This window comes from Lagenorhynchus albirostris, chromosome 18, assembly GCF_949774975.1.
Source record: "Lagenorhynchus albirostris chromosome 18, mLagAlb1.1, whole genome shotgun sequence".
NCBI lineage: Eukaryota > Metazoa > Chordata > Mammalia > Artiodactyla > Delphinidae > Lagenorhynchus > Lagenorhynchus albirostris.
Window position 1 is genome coordinate 35151533 of NC_083112.1, and position 27700 is coordinate 35179232.

At 35.4% G+C, this 27700-nt stretch overlaps 1 pseudogene; it reads right to left on the reverse strand.

Annotated features, from left to right (window-relative positions):
* Positions 1-24025: 24025 nt before the first annotated feature.
* Positions 24026-24971, reverse strand: LOC132508833 (receptor-interacting serine/threonine-protein kinase 2-like; annotated as a pseudogene).
* Between the last annotated feature and the right edge of the window lie 2729 nt (positions 24972-27700).

The window sequence follows — 27700 nt, forward strand, 5'->3', positions numbered from 1 at the left end:
TGGTTACCAGTGGGGGTAGGAGCAAGATAAGAGTAGAGGATTAAGTGGTACAAACTACTATATATAAAATAGATAAGCTATAAGGATATATTATACAGCACAGGGAACATAGCCAATATTTTATAATAACTTAAAATGGAATATAATCTATAAAAATATTGAATCAATATGTTGCACACCTGAAATTAATGTAATATTGTAAATCAACTATACTTCAATAAAATAGTTTTATATATTAAAAAAAAATCCTACTGTGAATTCCTCTAAGAACATCTTTAATAGTGCAGTTGACAGCCGCCATATAGTTTGCACATGCTGTACTTAGAAGATATTCCCTTTAAAGTAGCCAATTATATTCTACAACTTTAAGTACCTTTGCTGAAACTCATCATTTCCAAGTCCTATAAAATGTCTTCAATATTTTTAACGAAAGCAAATTTTTATTTAGAATAATCACTGTAAATAATATTATTCTGCTTTAGTTGTAATTCTTCTATTAAATTAAAATGTTATTTTATTAGTTTAAGAGAAATAAATGATTCACAAAGTAAGTGTAAAAAGAATATCAAAGGGATTCTTGATCATTCTATTTCTAATTGTAGAGTGTTTTTGAAATGCTATTTATTAAAGGTAAGGAATTAATTTTTTACTTTATATCAAATTTTACAAAATAACTAATAAAGAAATCCTACATTGGATATGGTCTCTATGGTATTTTTGATAAGGCACCTAGAATAGTACTACTCAATTCTAATAAAGAATAAATTTGAACTGTAAAATCTTAAGTAACAAGAAACTCATAGGAAAATAGTAGCATCTATTATTTTTGTATCTTTTCTTTTTTCTGCACAAAGTATAAAATAAGTGAATATGGGGCTGTGTATCCTCCAAAATGGACCATTCACTGCATCTGTCAGTCTCAGACTGCACACACCTCACAGACCACAACCCCATCCATGTTTACCTAGCACTGCATAATAATTCAAAAATAATGCTCACTGATAAAGTGAATAGATTTCTAAGTTTATAATGTATAAATTAATGCAAAATTAAAAAATAAGTTTATACTCTTTCAGACTAGTTATGAAAATATCCCATTTTTATTTACAGACATTTTATTTTCTAATTTTTTTATTAGGTACTTACTTTAAGGGATATGGATTATTGGGGTATTATGACCCTTTTAGCCTAAATGATGTTTTCTTAATATTGACCTTGGTGTTTTGACTTCTTTCACTAAGGAAATGTCAACTACTTTGGAATTGTAAAAGTAATTTTTTGTTGTTGTTGTTTTGGTGGTGGTAGTTGTCATTGTTATTATGTGTGTATACTCATAATTTTGTATTTATCACATAAGATTTCATACATTTATGTGACATAATGGAAAATAATCCAATTATTTCAAATAAAAAAACTTTCTATCTTTATTGAGGTATACTTAATATGTAAAAATTGTACATATTAAATGTATACATTTTGATGAGTTTGGACTTTTTAAACTTTGTCACTTTTATTACTGTTCCCCAGAGAAAACTGCTTTTAATTTCTTCTGTTTTAACAGTTTCTGGAAGCTATCTTCATATTTCTAAGTGATTATCTTGGATTATTTCTTGATTAATTATGTTTACTCATTAACCATTGACCTAATATGAATGATAGATGAAGAGTTAATTGATTTACATCTCCTATGCTTTTCATCAATCTCTCCTTTCTAATAATTGCATCATGTTTTTATTATCTGTACTTATTATTTTTTAAACTTTAAATAATAAGCTTAAATTGGGACACTTTACTTTATTAATATACAGCAGTGTTTACTGATTCTCTTCTTCAAAGTAAGAAAAGTTTATCAGAATTATTAACCATCCTCCTGTCCCTCCACTCCATACATTCCTTCCAATGTTACATTTATTTACATTTGTTGATAAAATTTATTTTTTAATGATAATTACATTTCTGTGCTTAGTAATTTTTAATCTAAAATTTGAATATTAATAAGTAACCTTTAATATGGTGTGTTTATGTAAATATTATTTACTGCTGATCCCGCGTTAGTGAGATCAAAGGGATTGCACCTTCTTCTCTGGTTCTTAGTGTGAATGCCCTGTGCCACTCAAAGGAGAAAATTTCTAGAAACAAGGTCAAGTAGATTTTCTTTCTAAACTTCACTAATTGCTCAAATTTATGTTACATGTTAGTTCTATTTATATTTGAATGATGACATTCTTGCACAGAAGTTTTGTTTTGTTCCTTTTCCTAGAACTTCTGGTTGCCTTTCCAATTTCTTGTTGGGATTTGGAAAATATTTCTCCTTTTTCAAATCCAAACACTCATTAAGGTTTTCGAATTCATTCTAATCTCCAAAATGAACATATCCTTGCTCATAAATTTTGCTCTAATTTTGGCCAAGTAACCTTTCAGGCCTGCTGTTTTCCTTAACTTTTTTCACTGAACTAATGGATGACCTATATAATTTCTCATATACTACACTATCTTCATTTTTGGTTTCCAACTTCTAGTTATTTCCTTTAAACGGGTTTGTGGGATGTAGAATTTCTTCATCTAAGCAGTTCAGTAAGTGACATTTTTTAAAACTCTCATACTTGTTGGATATTGTTTGGCTAAGATATAAGATTCAAGAAAAAAAACAAAATTTTTTAGAAGGTTAAAAGAATTGCTCCAGTCTTCTAGCATTGATTGCTGCTGCTACATAACAGGGTCCAATGTCATGGCTGAACAAAGTTGAAGAAGGGAGTTTCTAAAGTAAGCATTGAGTTGATGTGAGTTTTCTGGGGTTGTGGGGTGCATGGGGCAAGGCATAATAAGCATGGTGGAATACCTTTAAAGTGGTTTAAACAATGTTATGACAGGTAAGATAGTGTGGTTTTGATTACTCTTTTCCTACATAGAATTTTCTACTGATACCTGACATTTATTCTCTTCAACAAGGAGAAAGGCTTTGGAACTAGACTGTGTGGAAGACAAGAGGTGGAGAATAATATAGATGAGAAGATAGTAATCACTTGCCAACTTGAGTAATTAATCATTTATTTTTATTTTAGCTTAAAATTTCCAAGTATATACCAGAGTTGGATAGAAAATTTGTGATGCTTAGTTTTAATCAGTTGAAAGTTCTTAAGAGCAGAAACTAAAATTTACAGGAGGAGGTAGATATTCTACCTCAAGATTGTAAAACCAGATATTGCCCAAGAGTTTTCAGCCTGCGTATACATTTCATAGCCTCCATGATCACATAGCTAATTCCTAGAAATAAATCTCTCTCTCTCTCTGTCTTCCTCTCTCTCTATATATAAAATAAAATATGTATATATATATATATATGCATCTGCACACACACACATATATGCATCTGCACACACACATATATGTATATGCATACATATACACGTATATACATATATACTAGCTCTGGAGAACCTGACATTGTTACCACAGTTGCTTCATCTAATCTCCCTATAAGTTTTTGTTTGTTTGTTTTTGCTGAGGCATTTAAACAAATCACCACTGATATCTCCTAATTTTATCACCATAATTAAGTATACATCTCTTAAAAATGTGATTTTTTTTTACTTAATCACAATACTATTTTTATATTTATCAAAATTAAAAATAATTTCTTGGTGTCTTTAACAGTCAGTCCATTCAAATTCAAATTTCCCTAGCTGTCTTTAAGATGACTATTTTAGAGTTGGTTTATTCAAATCTCTATCCAGACAAAGGCCAAGTATTTATTTCATTTAATTGAACTATAGAATACCTGTATTCTAACTGTGTTGTTTAACTTTCTCATGATATTATTTTAATTGCTCTCCTATCTGTATTTTCTAATAAATCTTAATTTGGACCTAACAACTTTATATTTTGTTTCCATATATTTTTGTGATAATATTTCATTGGCAATGATAAAAATGGCTTGACAGTTTCTTAAAACACAGCACATATACCTCCCATATGACCTGACAACTTGACTCCTAGGCATTTTCATAAAAGAAAAAAGCATAATTCCTAAGCCCTGTACACAGGTGTTCATAGCAGCTTTCTTTGTAATAGATGTAAACGTCCCAAATGTCCATCAACAGATAAATGATTACATATATTCTTGCGTATATATACAATGGGAATTCTAGGAAATAAAATGAAATGAGCTATTGATAAAACAACATAGATGAGACTCTAAATAGTTATGCTGAATGAAGGAAGCCATAGAAAAATGAGCATACACTAATACCAATTATATAAAATTCTAGAAAATAGAAATCAATCTGCAATAACAGATCAGTTGTTGCCTGGAGACAGGGGTCTGGAAGGGTGAGAAAGTTGTATTAAAAAAAGGGCCTGATAAAATTTTTGGTGAAGATAAATAGTCTCACTACATCTACTATGGTGGTGGAATCTTGCATACATAAACCTCAAAACTTATCAGATGTACACTTTAAATGTGAACAAGTTGTAAGTTAATTATAACCAATAAAGCTGTTAAAAATAAAAACAGTTGGGTGAAGCTTAAAGAATGCCTGTAAGGAAATTTATAACCCTAAATGCATGTAATGCTTTTAAAGTGTTGGAAAAATCAATGATCTATGCATCTATATTAAAATGTTGGAGAAAACAACAAACAAACTCTAACCAAAATAAAGGAAAAGTAAAATGATGATGGGATTGGAAACCAATGAAAAAGAACAAAAAGAGGAGAATAAGTAACCATACTCAATAGCTGGTATTTTGCAAAGATTAATAAGACTCATAAACCCTAACAATCCTGACAAAGAAAAGTGTGAGGGGAGCAAAAATTGACTAATATAAGGTATGAGAAAGGGACATCACTTCAGATTTTGCAAACATTAAAAATTTTAAAAAATCGTCATGATCAATTTTACAGCAATAGATTCATGAATTTAGTTTATTTTTTCTTTATAGGAATTTGTCCTTTGTTAATCACAACCAGAATATTTACTGAACAGTTACATTGTGCCATTCATTGTGCTGGGAATGGGAGATGCACAGATTAGAAGAGACTATTTCTGTTCTTAAGTTGCTTAATGTAGATTTCAGTAATAGCTAGTCATTCTAACTAAAAGTTTTTTATGCTCAGGACTCCTAATATCAAACTAGTTGGTCAAGGATCTTCCCACCCCTTACACAGTTGGAGAATTCACTACTTTTATTTCCATTTTCCAAATTAGATAAAAAGGAGGACTCCTCAATGAATTTAGTTTACATGCACTCAAAAGATAATGGACTCAAAAGATAATGGAAAATAGGAAACCTCTCTATACAAAGGAAGGACATTGAATCTGAAATATTTTCCTCTTCTTTTTCCTTAAAGAAAACCCTAGATTAAGATTGGAGAATTTCTCTAAATTTTTAAGAAAGAAATAATGCCAATCTTACACAAATTCTTCCAGAGAATAAAAAAGCATGTCTACTCTCAAACCTATTTTCTAAGACCAGCATAACCTTGATACCAAAACTTGACAGAAATATTACAAAAAAAGGGAAAGTTATGGACATATCTCTTTTATAATCATAAATGCAAAAATCCAAAACACAACCAAGTAAGTGGGGATAAAATGACAGTGTAGCATTTAAAAACTTTCAATACAATTAACAATATTAAGTGAAAGAAGTGGAAAAATGAGATTTTCTTCATAGATACAAAACAATCATTTGATTATATTCAACACATTATAAAACAAAAATTAAAAACTCTTTTTGATGCTCAATTCATGAATCATTAAAAGGAGGCAAATTAGAACCATAATGAGACAACACTACACATCTATTCAAATGAAAAATATATATTAAATATATAAAATTACAAAATGAGGACTTGTAATAAAAATGAGTCTAACAAAATATATATATATATATATTAAAAATACATTAAAAATACAGTTCCTCATTAGTTCCAAGTGCTAACAAGGAGGCAAAGCAATTGGAACTTTCCTTCATTGCTGGTGGGAACACAAAATGGTACAGTCACTCTGTCTGTCACTTTCATATTAAATTAAATATACACTTACCATATAACCGAACAATTTCACTGCTTGGTTTTTGCCCTGGAAAAATGACATCTTTTATTCACATGAATGTTCATAGTGGTTCTATTCATAATTGACCAGAATTGGAGACAGCCCATTGTCTGTGAATAGATAAACAAGTTATGCATAGCCATAAAATTTAATACTACTAAGTAAGAATAAACTACTGATATCCACAATATAGCTGAATTTCAAATGCATTACACTGAAAGAAAGAAACCATTCTTAAAAAGTTAAATGCTGTATGATTCCATTTACATGACATTCTAGAAAACGCAAAACTATAGGAAACAAGAACAGATTAGTTGTTGCCAGGTTTGGGGATGGGAGAAAGTGCTGACTACAAACAAGACAGCATAATAAAGAATTTTCTGATTCTGTATTCTGATTGTGGTGGTTGTTACACAAAGGTACACAAATGCTAAAATCCGTGGAAACATACACTAAAATATGTAAATTGTATGGTATGTATATAAAAATTAATACCAATCATAAATAATAAACTGCATATAGAAAATTAAAGAATCTTCTGTAATCTAGTAAAGGACAAAAAAGAAAAACAGGGGGCTTCCCTTGTGGTGCAGTGGTTGAGAATCTACCTGCTAATGCAGGGGACACGGGTTCGAGCCCTGGTCTGGGAAGATCCCACATGCCATGGAGCAACTACGCCTGTGAGCCACAACTACTGAACCTGCGCGTCTGGAGCCTGTGCTCCACAAGAGAGGCCGCGATAGTGAGAGGCCCGCACACCGCGATGAAGAGTGGCCCCCACTTGCCACAACTAGAGAAAGCCCTCACACAGAAACGAAGACCCAACACAGCAAAAATAAACAAATTAATTAATAAACTCCTACCCCCAACATCTTCTTTAAAAAAAAAATAAAAACATGATATTTAATTAAGAATTAATGAAAACCTACCCTGCCAATGAGAGAAGAGGATCTTCTGGTACTACTTCTGTAAAACATTGTCCTAACAAGTCTAACAAGTATAAATATTGGAAATGAAATAAAACTCTTATTTTTGCAGATGACATGACTGTATATATAGGAAATCCAAGGAAATACTGAAAAAAATTGTACCTCTTAAATATTAATATACCTTGTATGTTTAATAAAATGTTGAAAGAAAGAGAGGGAGAGAGATAAAAGAAACAAATTTAAAGCAGTACCTTGCAGAGAGATCTGAAATAGGCTAAACTATAATATTATGTAACAAGGAAATTCCAATCTTGAGTAAATGAAATTTATATCTGGATATCCACCCAGGATGAAGCATGAAGTTAGAAGGAACAGGAATTTTCTCCTTGAGGGAAAATGCAGTGATGAAAGATTGTAATCTTATTTATCACATCATAGCTTATTTCCAAATCTATTTTATTAAAGTTAAAATCCTAGGCTTCCCTGGTGGTGCAGTGGTTGAGAGTCCGCCTGCCGATGCAGGGGACGCGGGTTAGTACCCTGGTCCAGGAGGATCCCACATGCCGCGGAGCGGCTGGGCCCGTGAGCCATGGCCGCTGAGCCTGCGCGTCTGGAGCCTGTGCTCTGCAACGGGAGAGGCCACAACAGGGAGAGGCCCGCGTACCACACACACACACACAAAGCTAAAATCCTATGTGAAATGAACAAAACTTTGAGTGGACTAGAGAAAAATTTTCACTTAACAATAGTCTCTAGAAATAGTGGGCTACCATGTGATAGTTAGAGCTAAGAACAATATTCTTGTTGATATTGGACAGAACTGAAAGTTTGTTCAAGTCAGAGACTGCTTTTATAAAAAGGCTTCTCTCTAAAACTCAGAGCTTAAAAGACAGAATGTAAGAAATAAGACAAAAATCATTAAGGTAAATAAAGAATAGTATGAATAGATTTAGCTAGGATTATTTGACAGAGCTTAGTAAAATATATTTATATTATGATTTTTTAATTCTTCAAATTTAGCTATATGTTTCACCTTCTTTGCAGTTAAATCATAGCACTATGAAAGACATGTGTTAATAGATGGAATATCAGCTTATTCTTGATGTTCTTATTGAAAAAATCTTACTTTTATTCACAATACTTTTTGACCATCTAATATGAGCCTGAAAACATTTGATAGCATAAAAATCACTTAATGGATTAACATGTGGAATCACACAAACATACAATATTTTTATAATAAAATGATATCTAAATAAATACATTTGTATATAGTCAAAGAAAACATATTCTAAATTACACTTTATCCCATTTCTTTCTTTCATAAATCAAAGGTTTGAGATCTTGAGTCCTTTAACACAGGGGGTAGAAAACTATGACCCATGGACCAAATCTGACCTGCTACTGATTGCACAGCCCACAAGCTAAGAATAGTTTTTACATTTTTAAATGGTCGGGGAAAAAAATTTAAAAAATGAATATATTCCATGACTTGTGAAAAATATAGAAAATTCAAATTCCATTGCCTATAAATAAAGTTTTATTGGAACCAAACAATACACATTTCTTTCTATGTTGTTATGGCTTCTTTCATGCTGTTCAGCAGAGTGGAGTAGTTGAGACAGAGACTAAATGGCCTGCAGTTCTGAAAGTATTTACTATCTGACCCTTTACAGAAAAAGTTTCCTGACCTGGGTTTTACAACAGTATGTGGCAGAGGAAATGCCATTTCTTGTCTAGGCATATTCTTCTGACAAGGACTGATGCAGCAGAGAGACTCAAATATTATGAGTGCCCTATTACATATTTCTGCACTTCTACCTTAAATAAAAGTGTGACAAGCCTATACTGAGGTTCTTCCTAGTGGTTTTAAACACAATCTCCTATGCAGAAAAACTGACAATATCAGGAGGATAATTCTTTTACTGCATTTTAAATGTGTTTGGGGTCAATGCACATTTTGCAAGCAGAATGGAATTCTCATGGCTCTAATAATTTTTGCAAACTTATTTCAGGGCTGTGCTAATTGACAAATTTAAATCATAGTTTGCAGCCACAACACATTTTGTTTTATGCAAGCATATCTCGTGTCTTCCCAGCAGCCTTTATTTAGAGATCCATGATTCCCCTATTCCATGCAAATGATCATTGATTGTTAGGCCAAATGGAGTCAGTGTGTTGGAAACATACACCAGAAAAATTTTTTTTTTCTCTAAGACCTTAAGTTCTGAGAAGACTAAAAGGTTGTCCATGTACCAATACTCCCCATAAATACATGCTAAGCTGTGTCAGTAGGAGAGAATGAGCCCCATACTCAGAGAGAAGTGCTCGGAGCAGGAAAATAAAGGGTGAAAAACTAAAAGAGTTGTTTAAATGCCTTTTAGTTTTTGAGAAGTGCTTGGAATAGGCAAATATCTGGATGTCTAAGTGATATGAACCCAATTAATTATTTTTTTCTTAATCTAATCTTGTTGCAATTCAGATTTTTGATTTTTATAAACAATATATTCTTGCTAAAAAAAAGACTAAATTTGAATTAACTTCCTTAGGACTTTTCCCCTCTCACAATTTTCTGGATTGAAAAAAATATACTCTTTAAAGTATTTTTAAACAAAAAAACTCCTCCCATCTATTTCTCAAAACTGTTTCCTTAAAATTTAGTTAAAGCCTCCTCAGCCTCTAATAAAATGAACAGCCAGAGGAAGAACTAGATTTAGTTAACCATCAGCTAGTTTCTATGCTAAACAGTTTTATACAAGTTTATCATATGGCACTAATAGCAGTACATCAAAGGGGGAAAACATGTAATTAAATTAGTACAAAAATATGAAAATGTATGTAATTGCCTTATAAGATGAATTAGTGGTTTCTTTAAATCTATCCCTACCTCACACATGGTTTCCCCAAATGACAGACATATTCACACTGATACTATTACTATGTCCATCATATAAATGCTACACTAAATGTAAATGCACAAACAAATATGATCATTTGGTTCTAAGAGAGCCTTGGCTAAAGACCAGGAAGTAGCCTGTATAATGAAGAATTAAACTTACCTGAAGAGAGGTCTGGTCTTTGCTGCAGCTACTGGGAGGTGATCTCTAGGCTCTTGGAATATCATGTCAAATAGAAGTATCTTTGACTGGGGCCTTTGGCCACCAAACAGACTAACAGTGTAATTTATGATGGATGTATTGATAATTTATTTGGGCCATGCAGTATCAGTTTTACCTCCAGAAGGGAATGGAAAAAAAAAGTATCATTCCCAACCACAGGAAAGGGCTGGTGACTAAAGGTCAGTCAAGCAGGTAGTATGTGAATGAGCTCCCCGTCAAACTCTGGAAACCAAATGCTCAGGTGAGCTTCCTTGATTGGCAATACTCCATGTGTATTATTAGACATGAATTGTAGAAAAGTAATGCTGTCTTAATTCCACAGAAGAGGACTGAAGCTCTGCATTTGATATTTACCCTAATATTTTCAACATGTGCTTCTTCTCCTAGCTGATTTTAATCTGTACCCTTTCAACGTAATAAATTGTAACTGTAAATAGAATAGAAAAAAAAAAAAACACCTGTTTCCCCAGACTCAAAATTTATTTTAATAATGAATATAGTTCACACATAAAGTTCTTCCTTTATTTCTGTCATTTCTAATATAATGAAAATATATTTCAACTAGTTTCAAAAAAAATTAAATATTGTTGTGGGCCTCTAGTCAAAAAACCAATGTGAACACATTTAGAAAAATAGACCAGAATGTCTCAGTGGTTTGCCCTGAGGAGCAATTCTTGGCCACGGGGGATGTGAGACATAGGATAAAAGCCCAAGAGTTGCAAGGCATGCTCAGTAAAACCATACAAATATGAGTATGTGCCTATAACAGATGAAAGAAGGACAATCGCCAACCTGCTGGGATATGGGATTTCAGATCCAAGGGTATGATTTCAAAGCTCATGTGGAATGAAGACTGCCCCAACTGAAAGCAATCCACCTGACTAAAAAGAAGAAGAAGAAAGAAACAGGGCAGAATGCAATTGAAGCCCCCAATTTGGGATTTCTAGGATGAGGGGACAAATCTAGGGAGACCTTCAAGATGGAGGAGGAGTAAGACGGGGAGATCCCTTCCTCCCCACAAATACATCAAAAACACATCTACATGTGGAAAACTCCTATAGAACACCTACTGAACACTGGCAGAAGTCCCAAAAGGCAAGAAAATCCCCCACCTAACTGGGTAGGGCAAAAGAAAAAAGAAAAAAAAAACAAAGACAAAAGAATAAGGACAGGGCCTGTACCTCTGGGAGGGAGCTGTGAAGGAGGAAAAGTTTCCACACACTAGGAAGCCCCTTCACTGGTAGAGGTGAGTGGGGGGCAGGGACGGGGGAAGCTTCAGAGTCACAGAGGACAGCACAGCAACTGGGGTGCAGAGGGAAAAGTGAAGAGATTCCCGCACAGAGGATTGGTGTTGACCAACACTCACCAGCCAGAGAGGCTTGTCTGCTCACCTGATGGGGTGGATGGGGGCTGGGAGCTGAGGCTCAGGCTTCAGAGGTCTGAGCCCAGGGAGAGGACTGGGGTTGGCTGTGTGAACACAGCTTGAGGGGACTAGTGTGTCACAGCTAGCTGGGAAAGAGTCAGGGAAAATAACTGGACCTGCCTAAGAAGCAAGAGACTATTGTTTTGGAGTGCACGAGGAGAGGAGATTCCTTCCCCATCTGCCCACAGAAGGCAGAGCACCACCTAATGAGCTCCAGTGATAGGCGTGAGCTGCAGCTATCAGCTCGGACCCCAGAGACAGGCATGAAACATTAACACTGCTGCTGCAGGCACCAAGAATCCTGTGTGCAAGCACAGGTCACTATCCACACCCTCCCGGGAGCCTGTGCAGCCTGCCACTGCCAGGGTCCTGTGATCCAGTAACAAATTCCCCGGGACAACACATGGCACGTCTCAGGCTGTTGCAATGTCATGCTGGCCTCTGCCGCTGCAGGCTCGCCCTGCATTCCAAATATAACTACCGTGCCCTGCTCCCTCCCAAGCCTGAGTGAGCCAGAACCCCTAATCAGTCACCCTGTCCGGGTTGGAACAGATGCCTGAGGGTGACCTACATGCAGAGGTGGGGCCAAAACCAAAGCTGAACCCCAGGAGCTGTGCGAACAAAGAAGAGAAAGGGAAATTTCGCCGTGTAGCCTCAGGAGCAACAGATTTAATCACCACAACCAACTTGATGTACCTTGCATCTGTGGAATACCTAAACAGAAAATGAATCAAACCAAAACTGAGTCAGTGGACTTTGAGAGGAACTGTAGACTTGGGGTTTGCTGTCTGTGACTGACTTGTTTCTGATTTTTATGATTATCTTAGTATAATTTTTAGCACTTATCATTGGTAGATTTGTTTATTGGTTTGGTTGCTCTCTTCTTTTTTTTATTATTATTTTTTATTATTTTATTTTAATTTTTTTATTTTACTAATGGATTTAATTTATTATTCTTTCTTTTTTTCTCACTTTTCTTCTGAGCTGTGTGGCTGATGGGGTATTCACGCTCCAGCCTGGTGTCAGGCCTGAACCTCTGAGGTGGGAGAGGCAATTTCAGGACATTGGACCACCAGAGACGTCCTGGCCCCATGTAAAAATCAGTTGGCGAGAGCTCTCCCAGAGATCTCTGTCTCAGCACTAAGAGCTAGCTCCACCCAGCAGGCAGCAAGCTCCAGTGCTGGACACCACATGCCAAACAACTAGCAAAACAGGAACACAACCCTATCCATTAGCAGAGAGGCTGCCTAAAGTCAAAATAAGTTCACAGACACCGCAAAACACACCACCAAATGCAGCCTGCCCACCAGAAAGACAAGATGCAGCCCCACCCACCAGTACACAGGCACCAGTTCCCTCCACCAGGAAGCTGACACAAGCCAATAAAACAACTTTACCCACTGGGGGCAGACACACACACAAAAAAGGAACTATGAACCCGCAGTCTGAGAAAAGGAGACCCCAAACAGAGTAAGTTAAACAAAATGAGAAAACAGAGAAATATACAGCAGATGAAGGAGCAAGATAAAAACCCACCAGACCAAATAAATGAAGAGGAAAGAGGCAGCTGACTGGAAAAAGAATTCAGAGTAATGAGTGTAAACGTGATCCAAAATCTTGGAAATAGAATGGAGAAAATACAAGAAACGTTTAACAAGGACCTAGAAGAACTAAAGAGCAAACAAACAATCATGTACAACGCAATAAATGAAATTAAAAATTCTCTAGAAGTAATCAATAGCAGAATAATGGAGGCAGAAGAACGGATAAGTGACCTGGAAGATAAAATAGTAGAAATAACTACCACAGAGCAGAATAAAGAAAAAACAATGTAAAGAATTGAGGACAGTCTCAGAGACCTCTGGGACAACATTAAACACACGAACATTCGAATTATAGGGGTCCCAGAAGAAGAAGAGAGGCACTGAGAAAATATTTGAAGAGATTATAGTTGAAAACTTCCCTAACATGGGAAAGGAAATAGTCAATCAAGTTCAGGAAGCACAGAGAGTCCCATACAGGATAAATCCAAGGAGAAACACGCCAAGACACATATTAATCAAACTATCAAAAATTAAATACAAAGAAAATATATTAAAAGTAGCAAGGGAAAAGCAACAAATAACATACAACGGAATACCCATAAGGTTAACAGCTGATCTTCCAGCAGAAAATCTGCAAGCCAGAAGAGTGTGGCAGGGCCCATTTAAAGGGATGAAAGGGAAAAACCTACAACCGAGATTACCCACCAAGGATCTCGTTCAGATTCAACGGAGAAATTAAAACCTTTACAACAAGCAAAAGTTAAGAGAATTCACCACCACCAAACCAGCTTTACAACAAATGCCAAAGGAATGTCTCTAGGCAGGAGACACAAGAGAAGGAAAATATCCACAAAAAAGTCCCTGAAATAATTAAGAAAATGGTAATAGGTACGTACATATAGATAATTACCCTAAATGTAAATGGATTAAATGCTCCAACCAAAAGACATAAACTGACTGAATGGATACAAAAATAAGACCCATATATATGCTATCTACAAGAGACCCACTTCAAAACTAGGGACACATACAGACTGAAAGTGAAGGGTTGGAAAAATTATTCCATGCAAATTCAAATCAAAAGGAAGCTGGAGTAGCAATTCTCATATCAGATAAAATAGACTTTAAAATAAAGATTACTACAGGAGACATAGAGGATATTGCATAATGATCAAGGGATCAATCCAAGAAGAAGATAGAACAATTGTAAATATTTATGTACCCAACATAGGTGCACCTCAATACATAAGGCAAATGTTAACAGCCATAAAAGGGGAAATCAACAGTAACACAATAATAGTAGGGGATTTTAACAGCACACTTTTACCAATGGACAGATCATCCAAAATGAAAATAATTAAGGAAACCAAAGCATTAAATGACACATTAAACAACATGGAGTTAACTGATATTTATAGGACATTCCATCCAAAACCAACAGAATACACATTTTTCTCTAGTGCTCATGGAACATTCTCCAGGATAGATCATATCTTGGGTCACAAATCAAGCCCTAGTCAAGTTAAGAAAACTGAAATGATATTAAGTATCTTTTCTGACCACAATGCTATGAGAATAGATATCAATTACAGGAAAATAATTGTAAAAAATACAAAACATGGAGGCTAAACCATACGCTGCTAAATAACCCAGATATCGCTGAAGAAATCAAAGAGGAAATCAAAAAATACCTAGAAAGAAATGAAAATGAAAACAGGAGGACCCAATACCTATGGGATGCAGCCAAAGCAGTTCTAAGAGGGAAGTTTATAGCAATGCAATTCTACCTGGAGAAACAAGAAACATCTCAAATAAACAACCTAACCTTATACCTAAAGCAATTAGGGAAAGAAGAACAAAACAACGCAAAGTTAGCAGAAGGAAAGAAATCATAAAGATCAGGTCAGAGATAAATGAAAAAGAAAATAAGGAAATGATAGCAAAGATCAATTAAACTAAAAGCTGGTTCTTTGAGAAGATAAAATTGATAAACCATTAGCCTGACTAATCAAGAAAAAAAGAGAGAAGACTAAAATCAACAGAATTAGAAATGAAAAAGGAGAAGTAAGAACTGACACTGAAAATTAGAAAGACACATGAGAGATTACTACAAGCAACTATAGGCCAAGAAAATGGACAACCAGGAAGAAATGGACAAATTCTTAGAATAGTACAACCTCCCAAGACTGAACAGAAAGAAATAGAAAATATAAACAGACAAATCACAAGCACTGAAATAAAAACTGTGATTAAAAATCTTCCACCAGAAGAAAGCAAAGGACTAGATGGCTTCACAGGCGAATTCTATCAAACATTTAGAGAAGAGCTAACACCTATCCTCCCAAAACTCTTCCAAAATATAGCAGAGTGAGGAACACTTCCAAACTCATTCTACAAGGCCACCATCACCCTGATACCAAAACCAGACAAAGATGTCACAAAAATAGAAAAGTACAGACCAATATAACTGATGAACATAGATGCAAATATCTTCAACAAAATACTAGCAAACAGAATCCATAAGCATATTAAAAGTATCATACACCATGATCAAGTGGGGTTTATTCCAGGAATGCAAGGATTCTTCAATATACGCAAATCAATCAATGTGATACACCATATTAACAAATTGAAGGATAAAAAACATATGATCATCTCAATAGATGCAAAAAAAGCTTTCCACAAAATTCAACACCGATTTATGATTAAAAACTCTCCAGAAAGTAGGCATAAAGGGAACTTACCTCAACATAATAAAGGCCATATATGATAAACTCACAGACAACGTCATTTTCAATGGTGAAAAACTGAAACCATTTCCTCTAAAACCAGGAGTAAGACAAGGTTGCCCACTCTCACCTCTATTATTCAACATAGTTTTGGAAGTTTTAGCCCCAGCAATCAAAAAAAAAAAAAAAAAAGAAAGAAAGAAAAAAGATAAAAAGAAATGAAAGGAATCCAAATTGGAAAAGAAGAAGTAAAACGGTCACTGTTTGCAGATGACATGTCACTATACATAGAGAATCCTAAAATGTTACCAGAAAACTACTAGAGCTAATCAATGAATTTGGTAAAATAGCAGGTTACAAAATTAATGCAGACATCTCTTTCATTCCTATACACTAATGATGAAAAATCTGAAAGAGAAATTAAGGAAACACTCCCATTTACCATTGCAACAAAAATAATAAAATACCTAGGAATAAACCTACCTAAGGAGACAAAAGACCTGTATGCAGAAAACTTTAAGACACTGATGAAAGAAATTAAAGATGATACAAACAGATGGAGAGGTATACCATGTTCTTGGATTGGAAGAATCAACATTGTGAAAATGACTAAGCTACACAAAGCAATCTACAGATTCAGTGCAATCCCTACCAAGCTACCAATTGCAGTTTTCACAGAACTGGAACAAAAATTTTCACAATTTGTATGGAAACACAAAAGACCCTGAATAGCCAAAGAAATCTTGAGAAAGAAAAACAGAGCTGGAGGAATCAGGCTCCCTGACTTCAGACTACACTACAAAGCTACAGTAAGTAAGACAGTATGGTACTGACACAAAAACAGAAATATAGATCAATGGAACAGGATAGAAAGCCCAGAGATTAACCCACGCATATATGGTCACCTTATCTTTGATAAAGGAGGCAAGCATATACAATGGAGAAAATGTCTTTTCTTCAATAAGTGATGCTGGGAAAACTGGACAGCTACATTTAAAACAATGAAATTAGTACACTTCCTAACACCATACAGACAAAAAACCCTCAAAATGGATTAAACACCCAAAATTAAGGGCAGACTCTATAAAATTCTTAGAGGAAAACATAGACAGAGCACTCTATGATATAAATCACAGTAAGATCCTTTTTGACCCACCTCCTAGAGAAATGGAAATAAAATAAAAAATAAACAAATGGGACCTAATGAAACTTCAAAGCTTTTGCACAGCGAAGGAAACCATAAACAAGATGAAAAGGCAACCCTCAGAATGGGAGAATATATTTACAAATGAAGCAACTGACAAACGATTAATCTCCAAATATACAAGCAGCTCATGCAGCTCAATATCAAAAAAACAAACAACCCAATCCAAAAATGGACAGAAGACGTAAATAGACATTTCTCCAAGAAGATATACAGATTGCCAACAAGCACTTGAAAGGATGCTCAACATCACTAATCATTAGAGAAATGCAGTATCATTAGAGAAATAAGGTATCACCTCACAGCGTTCAGAATGGCCATCATCAAAAAATCTAGAAACAATAAATGCTGGAGAGAGTGTGGAGAAAAGGGAGCCCTCTTGCACTGTTGGTGGGTATGTAAATTAATACAGCCACTATGGAGAACAGTATGGAGGTTCCTCAAGAAACAAAAAAACCCTACCATTCAACCCAGCAATCCCACTACTGGGCACATACCCTAGAAAACCATAATTTAAAAAGTTTCATGTACCACAGTGTTCATTGCAGCACTATTTACAATAGCCACGACCTGGAAGCAACCTATATGTCCATCGACAGTTGAGTGGATATAGAAGATGTGGCACATATATACAATGTAATATTATTCAGCCATAAATGGAAAGTAAACTGAATTATTTGTAGGTGAGTTAGATGGACCTAGAGTCTGTCATACAGAGTGAAGTAAGTCAGAAAGAGAAAAGCAAATACCGTATGCTAACACATATATATGGAATCAAAAAAAAAAAAGATTCTGAGGAACCTAGAGGCAGGATAGGAATAAAGATACAGTCGTAGAAAATGGACGTGAGGACATGGGGAGGGGGAAGGGTAAGCTGGGATGAAGTGAGAGAGTAGTATTGACATATATACAGTACCAAATTTAAAATAGCTATTTGAAGCAGCTGCATAGCACAGGGAGATTGGGTGCTTTGTGACCACCTAGAGGTCTTGGATAGGGAGTGTGGGAGGGAGATGCAAGAGGGAGGTGATATGGGGATATATGTATTCATATAGCTGATTCACTTTGCTATACAGCAGAAACTAACACAACTTTGTAAAGCAATTATACTCCAATAAAGATGTTAAAAAAAATTAGACCAATCCAAGGTGTAGCATTGGTTTAGAGAAGTGGCAATTCTTTTACCTTTATTTTGTTACTTATTTCTATTGTGTATTGTTTTCTAATCTGAAAGAGGGCTTAAAGACCATGCTTCATTGATTAGCATTTAGAGAATATGTAACATACAAAAGGCATCATAATGCCATGTCAGCAACCTGGTTTTGTAAGTTCTATCACTTGTGAAGGAAATTTATTTGGACTTTAGAAAGTAAACATGGATAGTTTACTGGTGAATCAAATTAAGAATATTGAAGACCTTGAGAATAAAAGTTTGAGCTAATTTGACAGTTTGGTATATTCATATTCAGTAATGACCTACTCATTTTGATAGTTTATGAGAACTCATGCTTCTTATAGAAAACATAATAAGAAGGCTTGAATTTGTCACTTTATTTAGCATACTAATAATCTCTATTTCACTGACACTTGTTTGTAAAAAAGAAATAACCACTGCTACAGATGATTAATCAAGGTCAATTTTATTATATATACTTAAGAATTTGTCTTCTAGGAAGATAAATAATTATAGGCAAAATTGGAAACTCATTTCCTTTGCATATAGACATTTTTTATAAAATACAATAACACAATATTTCTTATAGTTTAAATCTTCAGAAAGCTTTAATTATATACAGTATGGAATAAAAGTATAATAATTTGAATATATGAAATAGTTTAGTGGCTAAATCCCTGTAAAATTCTGTGATCAATTTTCAAATCACTTCTCAGACCAACTGGTATTAAAACACAGAATAAATTGCTTGGAAAGTTGATTTAACTAAAATACACACACACACACACACACACACACACACACACACACACACAATGATTAAAGATGACAATTTAGGTGATACAAGCGAACTTATTTAACACTTCATGAACCACACAGTCTCTGTTCCCAAGGCTCCAGGGAACTGCAAAATAGTGTAGAAGACAGGAAGTTTGTACAGGATAAAGAATAAAGAACAAGGAAGAGAAAAATAGAAAATATATGACTGACTGGGGCTATGTAGCCAACCTTGTTTGGGGTGAGAAGGTACAAGGAAATAAATATAGAGTCTAGAATTGACTTGGCTTTTGGGGATTAGTTGACTGAATAGACTTTTTTCTGGTCAACCAAAGCATTTATAGGGACAGAAATTTATCTAAGCTTCAGTTTGCTGATGTGACACCCCCAGCAGGAGCAGCTCCACTTTAAGCCTAAGTTATTTCAACAGTCCCCACTCTGGATCATCCTCTTGACCATTCAAGAGGCTTGATATGTTGGTCTTAGAGTGACTCTCTGTTACCATTGTCTCTTCAGGTCTCAGTGTAGTGTTTACAAAAGACCATGTCAAGCTCATATTCTTGGGAGTTGGTTAACTTCTTCTGTTCTTTTTTGTTGATCCAGTCAGAAACATACCATCTGTTGGCTGGTTGGTCAATGGTTGCCCATGTGGATTTAAAACTTTTTTAGAACAAACTATATTAAGGAGACAATAATTATTAGAAACATAATAATGCCCATGGTTTGGTGAGCACTCCTGAGCCAACATTCCCATGACTCAAACCAGCTAAGATTTCCTGTAACTGTATCTCTACTTTCCAAGAAGCGTTTATCGAGCTATCCTGGGGCATTGGAAATCAGAGAGAAGTGAGTGATGAGCAGAAAGAACTACAGCCCCACCAGTGTCATAGCAAATCCAACAGTCAATTGGAGGTTGGATGCCCTTCCTTTGCAATGGCTCGAGATATGTGAAACTTAATATTGTTTTCTCAGACCTGGGCAAGGAAAATATGGAAAAAAGAATCATAAAGACTTTCATGGTATAAGAATTAGGAAAAAGATGGTCAGAAAGGGACATAAGAATGGAAAGAAGTGTTCTAGATCAGACATCTTGGGAAGAAGCGGCCACCTTGACATCAGCTACTTTTCCTCCTAGTCAATTTGACTTTGAGGTTTCTGGAGTTTATACAAGACCAGATGTCAAGTGGAGTTTTCTTCAGTTTTGAAATATGCACCCAAGGTTTGATACTTTGTAATTTGACAGTAATGTCAGTGGTCAAGTGTTTAGTAGAGTCCTTTCTACAAATCTCACTTTTGCATCAGAGGAAAACAATAACAGTCCTTAAATTACAGAAGACTTTAAAAATGCCCATTGCTAAAGATCTGATGAGAGTTTATTATAATGGAATTGACAAAGAGATTTGGTTATTTCTTTAATATACAACATCTTAAGATAATAACTGAAATTATGACTGATAATCTTATCCCAGGACATATCAGAATTTTAGGAATTTTATAAAATTTTCAGCACATTTATGTTAATAAAATACACCATATAACCTGAGAAGGCTAAGCATCTATTCTTATAGGACATCTTCCTATGTAATTTAATGTACCAAGTAAGCCTAATTAGTTTAATATTTCTCTTTTCGTATGGAGAGAAAACAAAACTTCTCAAATGTTCCAGGAACCCTCTGAAAAATCCCAAAGTTATTTCAAGGTCCAAAGATTTTATTTAGAATTTAAATTTGGGGAGTTTTCTCAAAAATATTCATTTAACCAAAGTGACAATTAAAGACTTCAAAGGTAAATCCAGAAAAGTATATAGTTGCAAGAAAAATACTTAGCTCTTTAATAATAATAAGACTGGGCTTTCTTAAGTAATCAAAGACCTGGTAAAGACAACATGAAGCACAGTAAATTATTTTGTTAAAACACAAAATCTTTGCTTACCAGGCAGATTACTTAAAAGATAAACAAGCATACTTTGTTTATAATTTCTTATTAAGAGCAGGCCAATAATATTAGAAAGTTTTTTCTTTTTTTTTGTGGTACGCGGGCCTCTCACTGTTGTGGCCTCTCCCGTTGCGGAGCACAGGCTCCAAACGCGCAGGCTCAGTGGCCACGGCTCACGGGTCCAGCCGCTCCGCTGCATATGGGATCTTCCTGGACCGGGGCACGAACCCGTGTCCCCTCCATCGGCAGGCGGACTCTCAACCACTGCACCACCAGGGAAGCCCAAAAGTTTTTTCTTTTAACGGAGAGAAAACCAATTCTAATTTTGCACCAGTGTACTTTTCATATTAAAATTTATGTTAAAAATACTCTTAAATATGAGTCCATTTTGATATTTGCCAGCTTGACCACACATAAAATTCCTTTCCCAAGATTTCTTTTACACAAAACTTCTAAACCTTTTTACATTTATTCAGATTTTGTTCAAGATTTTTCCTCTTTCTCATTCTGGAACAACTAATAATTATACTTTAGGACAAAATTACTTTCTTTTTTCTCTTACCGCCCCCTCTATAATAACACGTCCCCCATACCTTTTCTTATCCAAAAAACACATTCTATTTTCTTACCTTTCATACACAACTGTTTCTTTCACCCTTATTATTTCTAAATAGTTTCAGTGGATTATAATTTTTGACCCTTAAAGTCTTTATTTCCTAATGAAAACTAAGAAGTAAGAAATTGTGGAATGTCCATTACAGTAGCATTCTGTGGAGTGACAAATTTATAAATACATTTTATAATTTCTAGAGGTATATTCTTCCCTATAGTGAAGAAAACATATTTACCTATAGACCCAAATATCTTTAGTTCTTCTGTACAAGGAAGCCAAATGTAGAAAAAACTATGTTCAGTAATTAATGTTTCAGTATTTTATCTTATTTGGAAATCATCAAGATATTCAATGAATATCTATCATTTAACTTATCTCAGTATAACTTTAATGTTTCAAGCTAACAAAAAGATTTTGTAAACTATTTTCAAGGAGACATACCACAAAGCATAATTATTGTTGAAAATTTAACTTATAAACTTTTAACTTTCATCTGTTGAATTTACTTATTTTAGAAATTATGCTTAGATTACTCATGAAAGTTTCATGAGTCGTTAAATGGCTAACCATCATCTTATTTTTTTTTGTTGACAAATTCTGTCACAGTGATAACATGAGCCTATTTGACTTTTAGTAAACTTACGTAGGATAAATGCCATATGTCTGAATTATATTTGATATTGATAACTGTAAAAACATGTCTGTTTTAATGAAGGCAGCAAACTTAAACTAGTTTATTTTCCCCCCAAAATTACCCTATATTATGTGAACCTGAAAAAAAGTTTGGGTTACTTTCTACATTTCTGAGAGTATACTTGATTTATATAAATGCTTAAATTTCTTTAAGCCAATTAAATAGGACTTTTTACAGATTAATTTTGGTAATACCATTCAAAGGTAGAAAAAAACACATACTTAATAGCATAAATACACAGACGTACACAAACATACAGACAGATGCAGAGATCTTATAGCTTTCCTTTTAAAATTTTAGCCATGTGGTGGATGCAATAATATGAAACTCACTTACAAAAGAACAATTGGATCCAAATTGTGTTTCTGGCAGATGGAATAAATTAAGGTTACCTTTTCAGATGGCTTAAACTTCCTACTATTTGTGGAGGGAAGTTTAAGATTTCTCATTTGACTAATTTCCTCATGGTGTCCCCTCTCCACTCTTTTTTCCTTTTGATAAGAATTATCTCCCTGAAGTTTGCATTTCAAAGAGATCATCTCCAATTCCTAGAGTAGACTTGGTAGAACATTGACATCTCCTAGGCACAGAGAAAGAATGCAAGTTCCCCCCAGAAAGACTCTTGTGTCCTAAGTCCAGAATTTTTATAATATGTACAAGTCTTTTGAGATAAATAGGAGAGATTTTGAGATTGGCAAGAAGAACAGACAGGCTTTCTCTGTTCTTGAATAAACTCAATTTGTAAGACAAGTTGTCTATACTGTCCTCAATTTGTAGGACAGTTTTTTTTTTAATTCTCCCTAAAATTGTTGCATCCAAAATGATATGAAGGGAATGACCCACCCATCCAACTACATTATCTTCAATTTACTTCTTTAGATCAGAGAAAAGGACTTTATTTAAGATAGAAGTCAAAAGATTTTTAGATTCTAGATTTAGAGTCCTTTGTCTTTGGAATGTTTTTCTTTCCCTCTATGTACATAGTTTTATTTAACCAAGGGGAGAAACCTTAAAAACAAAACAAAACAAAACAAAACAAAAAAGTTCCTTTTGGGCTCTGAATATCAGCTTTCAATTTGGGCAAATGATCATAGAGCTACTTAAAAAAAAAATCATTTAAAATATCTTAGCTTTCAGCCAGGACAAACAGTAAATCTTCCTGTCAGTATTGAAGAACCCCATGACGCAAAAGATACCCCCAAATAGGTGCAAATATACTCCCCTCCCAAAATTCATAACCACTCCCAAAGATTGTCAAAAGAAAGAAAGACTTAGACAATTTCCCTGAGAGCTGGCACTCATTGATAGGACCCTAGCTGCAAATGGAGCACAACACACATTTTTGTCTAGCCTTATCTAGCCACAAATGGGATGCAACCCACATTTCTGTCAGCCATACTTTTGGGCCTCCAATTGGACAGTAGTGCTGTCTGCATACACAAGAACTGACAATCCGCATGCTTCAGGCAGGAAGAAAGCAACGCTGAGTTCTCAAGACACAAAAGGACAAGACAAACAAGAAGACAATAGCTGTCCCTGGGAGACAAAAAGATCAGCAACCAGTAAGCAGCAACATAAACTTTTACTTCCTCTGTTGACTGAGCACTGCAAAGATCCAGGAGAGCTGACTCTGAGAAGAATTCTCATCTTTGGCTGGAGTCTGCCAGTTTTCCTAGGATTCCATCTGCAGGCTTCAGAGCAAGTGGTGTTTAGAGAGTGTAGCTCTGGCATCTACCAACATTTTCCATTAATTTTTTTTTTTCATAGTTGTTCAAGGAATATTTTATTTACAGCATATTTGTTATTTTTGTAATTCAAAAGGCCCAGATTAAAACTGTACACTAACTTAAGAAAGACGGTCTTTCATCTGAATTTTGTGCCCGTCCACTTTCTATTAGAGAGATCATAAGTGCTCGATGAGGTATATCAAATGGCAAACTTTCTTCATTAGTGTCAGGTCGATGTCCTTGTGACACACTATACATAATCTGCAAAGGATTGGTGACTTCTTCAAAAGGCTGTTTTCTAGATAAGACTTCCCATGTGATAACTGCATAGCTCTGTATATATCATGCTTGATATAGTAGCCCTTGATTTTTGTCCAGGTTCATAGTTTTCAGGTGGCATATACATAATTGTCCCTCCTTCTGGTGCAGATTTACTACTTCGTGATTGTGAGAGGGACATCATGCGCCATTTTGATAAGCCAAGATCTGCAATCTTAACGTGAAATTCATTATCCAATAAGATATTCTGAGTCTTCAGGTCATGATGAAGTAGAGGAGGTAATTTACACCTAGTGCAATTTCATGCAGAATATGAAATCTTAATGGCCAAGGAACATCAGGATATTCATTTTTCCTCATATCCTATGTAGGAGTTCATTTAATGACCCATTTGGCATGTATTCAGTAACTATTCCCCAAAATTCAGGCTCATTGCAAACTCCCAAAATTGGAAGACTGTAACTAAATCTAGCTTTGTGTAAAATTTCAGCTTCTCTTAAGACATCATTTCTTTCACTATTCATAAGGCGTTGGGAGATTGCTGGGGAAGGTCCTCTCATGGGCAGAAGTCAGGTTACAGAGAATAATTCACCAATCACTGTCGAGCAGCGGGGTGTGAATGTGCAGGTGTTTCACGGCCACCCGAACGTGCCAGTCTGCGTGGCGGGCAGAAGACACGGTGCCGGACGCGCCGCGGCTCAGGTAGCGCAAGTCGGCGAGCTTGTGGTACGGGATGGTGGGCAGGACGCTGCAGATGGCCTCCTCGTTCATGGTAGCGGGTGGCGCAGGCCTCCATTAATTTTAATTTTAGTTTTCCCTCGGCTGTTTAAGGGACCTGGCAGCAGTTTACCAGAGAATCCCTCAGAGCCCCGTCAACCTTAGGGATGGGACCCTCCTTTGAGGGTGGATATGGGGACATTCCAGCTGGTGTGAAAGGATTTGACAAAACCTTTGAAAACAATCTTTTCCAGTGTCCTGGTTGATGGCAAATGAGACAACTGATATGTGGACGAGTATTTTGATGATGGACTCCCTGGGAGGGTGGAACCAGGGAGGCTCATGTGTTGTCTTAAGTTTCTGGCTTTGGAGGCATTGCAGTTGTAAAGCCAATAACTTGGTGGACTTTTTAATAGTCTGTGGTCTCTTCAGAGTAGAAAGGCAATTCAGATACAGGATAAGCAGATGAGAGTAAAGTAAAGGAGGACAAAGGGGAGTAGTAAGAGTCAGTCTTAGAGTCTTTTGCTTTAGGTACCTCTTGTGTCTTTAATTTTTCATTAGCCTTTTGCAATGAATCTTTCAATAAAACTATATTGGAACCTCGAAGACTTTTGGAGTATTCTGCATACCAATTAAAATAAATATCCTATTCTGTTTGTTTGATTTGGGAACCCTTGCTTTCAAGTGTATGTCTTAAATGGATGATCTTGTCTTTTTAGAACATTCCCCATAATGGCCATTGTAATTCTAGTTTCTCTCACTAAGATTTTGCTATTTGTGTAGATATCTACAGCTTCCAGGACCAAGTTCTTAGACATAAAATAAGCAGGTGTGTCAAAAGGTGGTGGACTTAATTCTCTGAAACCTGAGGATTCCATTTTTTTAAGCTAAGCCTTATGTGTTGCAGAGCAAAATTAATACCAAAGAGGAATATGCCTCCAGGTTAATGGTTTTGTGGTATTTTAGTGTACCTCATTGCATGAAAACTTTCTTGAGATTGGCAGGTGACCTAGTGTCAACCTAACACATGCTATAACCAACTTATTCTAACCTAGGAGTCTTAGAGTTAGGTAGCAAGCAATCTAACAGCCTTAAGTGCTCAACTCATACCCACAAATTTTTTGGCTTTGGCTTCTGAGATTCCCATTAGCAATAGATCTATTAATCCTTTTAGGAGAAGATTTCTTTATAGTGGCAGACACCTAATGGTTTTTAGTAGTCCCATTTATGCCTGCTTAGATTTTGATGTGCCATTGATCAAAACAGTATGAATTTCTTGTCTTAATTTAGTTTCCTAAATCACCCAGGAGTTTATGCTATAGATTTATATCCAGGCTTTGTGAGTCCCTCTAATGGCCACCACCCATTGTGAACTTCAATATAACTAGCCCAGGACCTTTGGGGACCCAAGAACATTTCCGTGAATATATATATATATATTTAAGTAAAGGTTTCTTGGATTGGAAAGCTGCATGCAAAGGAGTGGAGCTCAGATCTGAGAGTGACTTATTCACAGCCCTCGGTAATGAGAAGAGGGAACCCAAAGGATTAGCAGGTGCATTGCCTGCCCATCTTTTTGTCCTCCAGGTCATAGCAGCCAGCTTTGGTGATTCCTCATCACCAAAAACTGTTAAAAATGATTAAAGAGGACAGTTTAGGTGGTACAAACAAACTTTATTTAGCACTTCAAGAAGCAGATAATTTCAGTTTTCAAGGGTCCAGAGAACTGCAAAAAGGGGCAGAAAGCAGAAAGCTTTTACTGGGTAGAGAGTGAAAAAAAAGGAAGATAAAGAGAAAATATCTGATTGGCTAAGGCCATGTAGTCAACCATGTTTGGGGTGAGAAGGAAGAAGAAAATAAGTGTAGAGCCCAGAGCTGGCTCCAGGTTTAGGGACTGGCTGACTGGATAGACTGTGTTTCTGGTCAAGCGAAACATTTACAAGGACAGAAAGTTATCTAAGTTTCAGTTTGCTGATGTGGCACCCCCGGCAGGAGCAGCTCCATCTTGGGCCTAGGAAGTAATTTCAACAAATATGAACACACATGTGCTCACATAGCCTGCTTTTGAAAGAGCAATAAAAGAGTAAGTGAAGAGTTGAGTGTTAATTATAGTCAGTAAGAAATATTTTTTTTTATATTACATGGATCAGGCTATATATCAGGAAAATATAGAAAACCAAAGATTTGCTTTCTATGTATAAAGTTAGGAAAATCAATTCAATATTTTTAGTTAAAATATGACAATATGATCTGAAAACATGTAACCTACATATTGCATGACAGGGATAATCAAAATCATATGACAAGCAGATATAGAGCAAGGCTCAAAACAGAATTTGAAATAGCATATATATATATATATTTATGTAAGAGAAACAGGGAAATAAGGCACAGTGAAAACTGACAGCTGATTTTTTTTTCCTGGTAACACAATATACGACAGTTAAAATCAGATTTTTCTTTTCAATCTCAGTTTTGGCTAATGCCCCAAAAGTCAAGGACAATTTAATAAATTCAAAGTACCCTCGGATTCTAAACTAAAGTGGTGTTCCACCTACTAAAGGCATATTTAGTGGTGAAATGGGTTCTGCTGCCTCTGGTCTGCATATGAACTGAAAGTTGAAAAATCCATCTGGGAGAGAGGATTTCGGATTCCTGGCTTCAGTACTCTTTTCGGAATGGAGAAAGTTGTTTCTCCCTTTTCTTAAAAAAATGTAGGAAAGTTTTAAGACATCACTTGACAGCTTGCTATGTGTTTCCTGAAGTTCAAGAGACACTGAGAT